Consider the following 7,500-nt stretch of genomic DNA (forward strand, 5'->3'; position numbering starts at 1 on the left):
TATGAGTTTATGAAAGCAAGAACTACTAATTGTAAAAATTACAATCGAAAGCCCCCCCCCCCGGTAGAAAACCAGCTATTGTTTCATATATGCGCTAGGAGATAGTATCCTACCCCCCTCAATCTCAGGAGTCGCTTTCTCTATGCCCGACTTACGAGCTCTTTGCTTATTATTTCTCGGGTGGGATGAAGGTCGAAATGTCTAGTTTGAATTGCTTATGCTTATATAGTTTGAATCATCTAGCTTCATACTAAGGTTGTTCTACAAAAGAACCAAGTAATAAAGTAAGCCCGTTCAATGGAAATAGCTTCCTCGCTTCGCAGTTCGATACCCACTGAAACTATGGATACGATAGACTCGGGAGGGGTAAAGGGTTACTTTATTTGGGCTGCTAAGTCTTTCTTGTTGATTCCGGAAATAAAGAGGACCTTCTTAATCCTTCGTGCTCCACACCCGCCTCACTGGACCTATCCATTCGAGCTCTCTCCTCTAATCCCAACTCGACACGGCTGGACGATGACGCATGTTCACTTATAACGAAATCACACGTTAAGCCCGATGAATTCATCTACAATTTCTGGATTTGTCGGTTTGGCAAGGCAGAACCAGGTCCCTTCCATTAAGGTTATATTATAGTTTCGATAGGAGAGATGCAGACCAGATAGGAATGCAAGAATACTCTGTAAATTGTTTATTAATTGGTTTAGTCTGTGGAAGAGAAGTATCGATCTAGAGGATTGCCCCCCCCCCCCCAAACTGACCTAGTTGTCCTTGACTTGCTTCGGAAAGAAAAGACCTAGTACTTGTTTACCTTGACCATGGCTACTTTCCCGCCGCCTTTCCTTCTATACTTTTCCTATGTGCTATCCCAGGCATCCCTTGTCAAGCTACCTATCCCTACGAAAAAGCAAGCCTACTTACTACGTGTTTTCCTCTATTGGCAAATACGCATATAGTGACCTACTCACGTGCATATCTTGCATAAAGCCTTCCCCTAAAAAAACAAACTAGCCCGTATCTTCCTAGTCCTTGTTGCCAGCCCTACTTGACTTTACTCGACTATTTAGAAAAAGCTACTACTTGAATGCATACTTTTACTATTATTTAAAGAAAAAACAAAAACTATTTATGAGTTTATGCCCCACCAACAGAGCAAAAGAACGCCCAAATGAGGAACTAGAATATGAAAGTGCAAAATCTCCTACCGAACAAAGAAAGCACTATATCTCATTTTAAAAATATGGTAAAAATTCTTCAACCTAACTGAACACAACTATATTTCGACTGTATATGTATGTTTGTAACGTGCCACAAAACCATCTTAAGATTAGACAGTTATCAATCAGCAAACGCATTGACCACATGCAAAAAATCAAGACGGATCTCCTTCCTTTTATTCGGTGCTTTCCTTTTATAAGTCACTGCTATTCTTCCTTGACCCTTCTTACCTTTGCTAGATTTTGCATTCCCCTCATTACTATTCGGCTCAGTATTATCTTCACCTTTGGAATTACTTCCACCAGAAGTAGACGACAAGTACCGTAGATGTCATAATTTCGTATATAGCAAATTCAGGTAGTAAGTGATGGAACTGTAGCATGCAAAGGGACTGTACCATGGAAATTGAGAAGAAATCTCCATCAAGTTTTTCCATTTTATGCCATATGAATAAGAGATTCCTTTTAGTTAGAAAGCTCGCGTAGAAGTTTGCTATCAAAGACCTCGGTATTCTTTTCATCCGTGGTTTCCCACTTCTCTGTCTCTGGGTGAATGCCTCTACCAGAGGTTATGCGCCAGCTTGGGAAAGCCTTAAGTTATATCTTAATCTATCTTGCAAGGTAGATTGGATCATGTCCGCGATAGAAGTTGCGGAGGAATGAAACGACGATTTTGGTACAGGAAGAGAAAGGGATTGTGCTTTTGACCGTGGCGAGATAGGATAGACTTGGGATTCTTTCTTGGCCCTTGATTGCCAACACTTTGGGGCTGAATTAATTAATGAAACTAATAGGAAGGATTGGGATGATGAACTGGATCAATTCTTTCTTTCGCTGACTGACCAAGGTAATTAATTCCTTCCATTGGCCAGGCGGGTAAGCAAGGAGACGACGTTCTCATTAAAAAATGAAATATGCCATGCCGAATTCAAAAACAACTCCTTAAACTCCGTCGTTTACCGACATCCTCTCGGCTATCATACGTCCTCCGCTTATCTCTCTTAGGCATAGGCATCTCAACACATTCCTCCTTCCGAGTTGCTTGTCCGAACTTGGCTCTTTAGTAAAACGAAGGAGCTGCTAAGCTATTATTAGGTATCAATTTAGGAGCCTTTTGTCATTTCCAACTACATTATTGTGAGCATTCAGAACCCGTTCCTACGCGGTCATCAAATTGGCTGGCTTTGGACCCTCGATCGCAGCAATGAACTCGGCGTCCCACTTAACTTACTTTTGGTACTTTTGAATCTTGTCCCATCCCATAGCTTCACAAGTGAATCTACCTATGGATCCATAAAGTTTATCATTACTTTTCAAATTCTTATTTCATGTGTCCGCCATAGCGCTTATCTATCTCCTGGTCTGATTCATCTTTGGAATGTAACCGGACATATTACAAGGCAAAAAAACAGTGATTTCATCGATCCCGGATTGCCCAGTGTCTCCCTTTCCCCTTTCCTTTCACTTTCCTCGCATAACAAAAGCATGATTTACCCGGGCCGAGTATCTTGTTAGAGTAGTAGATTCCGCGCTCCAGATGATGTGTGTGACCGGGCAGGAGATTCTTTTACTCCAAAGCCGTTGCGCAGGTTTGTGTGTGACAACTATGTCAATCAGTTTTTAAAGACGCCCAGAAACTATGTCTACAGATTCCGACAGAGAGTACAAGTGGTGCCATCGGAGGAAGCTGACAACCTCAGAACAAGAATGGAAAAAGGATTGATTGCTCGACGAAGTAGTACCAACAGGATATATTAATCACTAGGTTACGGTAATATGTGCTTGTCTCCGAAAAGAAGGATAAAAGGATAGATTACCAAAGCAGTCACTCCCAACGGCAGATGAAAACGATACCGACACATCTACTAAATCATCTTAACAACCTTGAAGATACGGGATTATATAATAAACTCATTTAGTTGATAGATCATTATTGGATTCTTTTTATTGTGACCAAGATCCATGAAATAGCTCTCTTTATACTACGTTATAACTAGCGGATACTTCCCATTCTTATGTCTTCTTTCCTTATTACGACTCCTGTGCTTAGATAAAATACGACGTTTGAGTTTGGACATAGCCAATTGCTACTTACGGTGCTAGGCCTTTTCAAGCAATGGAAGGCATACTTGAATGCCAATCAGACATGGCCAGAAGCTTAGATAATATCACTAGTTTCTCTTGTTTATCACTTAATAAATAGTCTTATTTGTCCCAGGGAGCGAGGAGAGAAGATGACAGGTTGAGTAGAGAAAGGTGGGTCATTGTCCCAACGTAGTAGTATTTTGGTTTTGTTTTCAGCTGATCTATATCAAAATAATAGAATAAATAAAGGCAAAGGATTTGGTTCAGTCGTCAGGTACATATATATTTCCTTTACCCAGAGTTGGGAACTCTGAATAGTTGTTTGAATACCGACTGCCTTCCTTGCGCTTCAATTCCTCTTATCCAATCCAACTTCCCATGGGAGCCAAGCAGAAAAGCAAGTCCTCTAGTTATGGATGCAGTACTCACCTCACTAAACTTAGGAAGAACTAATTCAAGTAGAATTACAAATAGCGAGAAGTGGATGAAAAAGGGATCGAGCCTAGCTCAAAAACAGCTGCTCCTTCCCTCTTTCTTGCTTTCTTTACTCGGTATTCAGTGAAAGATTAGGCTTGGTAATTACAGTTACCAATGGTAAGGATTGGCACGTGAACTTTCCTTTTTATCGAGCTCGAAAAAGCAATGGGTGGGTTGGCTGTGAAAGGAGAGTAGAGTTTTTTAGTTTAGTAAGAAAAGTATTGGGTGAGGCTCCTCACATCCATAACATATTATCTGTACTCTTTTTCAAGCATGCCTCTTTTTAATGACTCTCTTTTTCAACTTAATTGTGGCATTTCATTCTATTATCGACTAATGGTTGACACTGGAGAAGCATTGAAGGCTCATTCCATAGATTCCAAAGCCCTGTTTGCTATTATCAGAATATTCTGACTCCCTTATTGTCTTATTGATCTGACCAACCGCAATAACAACATTGCCATTCGGGGTTACGCGAGTCGGAGTATTAAATAAATGGAATATTCCAGCAGGAGCAACCGAACCATCTTCTCGTTGTCCTTCCATTCTTCTGACCAATAAAATAGCTCTTGGTCATAAGAATCCAGCCGGAGTTCGAAATCGGAGATAAGAATTGAATCGATTTCAGGCACTTCCCTCAAGCCGAAACCGGAACAGGAAACTTGTAACTTCTAGCCGAGAAGGATAAGAGAGGTTTGTCTTGCTTTGTCTTATAGTGATTGTGTGCCAGGGGTCAGCGAAGAGACGGGATGCTATTGTCCCGGACTACTTGGACTAGTCTACTAGGACTCGGGGGAAGAGACTTATTTGTGATAGGACGAGAGATCAAGTACAGTGTTCTGTTCAAACTAGGCAACCTCTTCGTTATAAGACCGAGAATAGTATATGCCCCGTCTTACCACTAGCTAGGGCCACCAGCATTAGGAAACTAAGGAAGAGTCGTATGGCTAAGGAATTCAGGGCTGATAGAGCTCTTGGGAAGAAGTCAGTATCCAGCTTTCTTTCATTGATATCACAAGAACAAGCGAGGAAAGGACAGTCTTTCAAGAGAAGATAGGTCTATTTTTCATTAAGGAATTGCGGCGAGTATTGCTTGTTTCCCTGATCCGGTATCAGGACCTGTCGATAGATGGGATGGACCCACCCGTTTGACTCTTATGAATTGATAGTTAGATACTATTGCTAAAGGAAAGTAAAGATAGTGGTTTGTGTTGCAAAAATCTAGTTCAAGGTCAGGCTCCGTCAAACAGAGTCGTCAAGAATGAAAAGCTGAAAGAATGATGTGTCAAACAGTGATTGCGCACAGAGGTTAGTTAAGTATACGAACTATTGTCCCTAATGAGAAGTATGCTGTTGTCCCAATAAAGGATAATTGGACGGTATCGATTGAGGGAACAGGGATAGGTGATTAAACGTGATGCTGCGCCTAACTATATAGAACGGTGATCCATGAAGAGAAGTCGGCCAGCTATTAAGTCAGAGAAGTCATCAACCTATTACTAGTGTCAGTTCTGTTAAGAGAAGTCATCAACCTATTACTAGTGTCAGTTCTCTTCTTCCTCTCTACCAATTGAAAGTAAGTATTGATTTCGCCTAATAGGGACAAAGCAAAGTAGGGTGGTCAAGTACAGTATGCCTGGAGTTCGTAGTGCCCACTAGATATCATTGGCAAGTTATAGAAGTCTTTCTCTCTTCTGAGATATCATTGGTCAGTGCAGCGAGGGGCAACCATCATTTCTATTGCTCTGTAAAGAAAAGATAGGACAAGGGTCTTGCTCCACCCAATGGAGATAAAGCACGGGGATCCGTTAAGGGCGTATTGAATCGATAAGAAGCACTTGAATTCTAGTGGGCCCGGCTACCCAACACTAGCCCCGGATCATTTATGTATTATCAATTGATAGTAGGGGCAGGCAGGGGAAACTCTTTATATCAGTTAAGTAAACTATTGATTGTATTGTGGGCTGAGATCCTACTTCTATAGCGAAGTAAAGAAGTGTGGAATGCGCTATCTCGAAGTAAAGAAGTGTGGCTTGATAGATAAGTTGCACAAACCTTTGAGCTCGATATGATATAGTCTAGCGATTAGTTCATAGACGGGAAGCTCCATTCTCCCATTGTTCGGGACTCTCATTGTTCTGTTCAGAAAGTAGTCGGCATCTTCCTTTATTCAATTAGCAAGGCAGTGCTGGTTGATTTCATCATTTCTAGGTATACCCTCTCCCTTTTCTACGAAGGTTTGCTGCTCCGCCTGCACCAGTGAATTATTCTATTCTTCTCCTTTGGTTCAGTCTGTGGGGAAATCAGAATTCACCATTGAATCCTGTGGATCAGCTCCCTTACATAATAATATTTCACTGTATCAGCTACGAGGGGAAAATCTGAAAGACAAAGGATAGAGAGTGAGAGAAAGAGTGTGAGACTTGCGCCGCTCTCCATTTCGAGGGGATTTCGACGATTCTGGGGTGATTGAACTATTTCTTTACCTGTTCAATTTCTAACGAATCAAGATATCCTCTTGTTCCGGTATAAATAGTAGCTATCTGCTCTTCCACTGGGAGAGGATTTGCCTGGGATTGTTTAAGCAATTCCCTTAATCATCGACCCCTTGCCAATTGATTCTGACTTGTTTTATCGAGAGCAGAGGCGAATTGTGCAAAGGCTTGTCACTCTGCGAATTGAGGTAGTTCCAATTTGGATTTGCCAGCTACTTGTTTCATGGCTTTAATTTGAGCCGCGGATCCTACTCTGGAAACAGAAATACCCACATTAATAGCGGGTCGAATTCCGGCATTGAATAGATCCGCAGATAAGAATATTTGTCCATCTGTAATGGAGATTACATTAGTAGGAATATAGGCGGAAACGTCTCCAGATTGAGTCTCAACTATTGGTAAAGCGGTCATACTTCCTTCGCCTAAAAGAGAATTTAATTTAGCGGCTCTTTCTAAAAGGCATGAATGCAAATAAAAAACATCCCCTAGATAAGCCTCACAGCCAGGAGGTCTTCTTAATAGAAGGGACATTTGGCGATAAGCTTGTGCCTGTTTGGAGAGATCATCATAAATTATTAAAGTATGCCGTTCACGGTACATAAAATACTCAGCCAGGGCTGCTCCCATATAAGGAGCGAGGTATTGTAATGTAGCAGGTGAATCCGCCATTTCAGCTACTACAATAGTGTATTCCATGGCCCCCTCCTCATGGAAACTAGTTACTACTTGAGCTACGGAGGATGCTCTTTGACCGATATCTACATAAACACATATTACACCTTGCCCTTTTTGATTGAGAATTGTATCTGTGGCTACTGCTGTTTTGCCAGTCTGTCTGTCCCCAATAATGAACTCTCTCTGACCGCGCCCTATAGGGATCATCGAATCGATAGCAATAAGCCCTGTTTGAAGAGGTTCGTATACGGAACGCCTGGAAATTCTACTTGGAGCAGGAGATTCAATTAAGCAAGATTTGGAACCTACAATTTCGCCTCTCCCATCAATAGGTTTAGCCAGAGCATTTATAACACGACCCAAGTTATATACGCTCACGGGTATCTGAGCAATTCTTCCTGTTGCTTTTACAAAACTTCCCTCTTGATGCTAAACCATAGCTCTAACTGAGTCAAATTCCACAATTTCTAAGAACGATATGCTTTTTTTCATTTTCCACTGTGAAAGCTTCTCTCAATCCCTCCCTAGCCCTTTCTTTCCTGGGCACAGGC

Source organism: Aegilops tauschii, chromosome 5, assembly GCF_002575655.3.
Source record: "Aegilops tauschii subsp. strangulata cultivar AL8/78 chromosome 5, Aet v6.0, whole genome shotgun sequence".
Lineage (NCBI taxonomy): Eukaryota > Viridiplantae > Streptophyta > Magnoliopsida > Poales > Poaceae > Aegilops > Aegilops tauschii.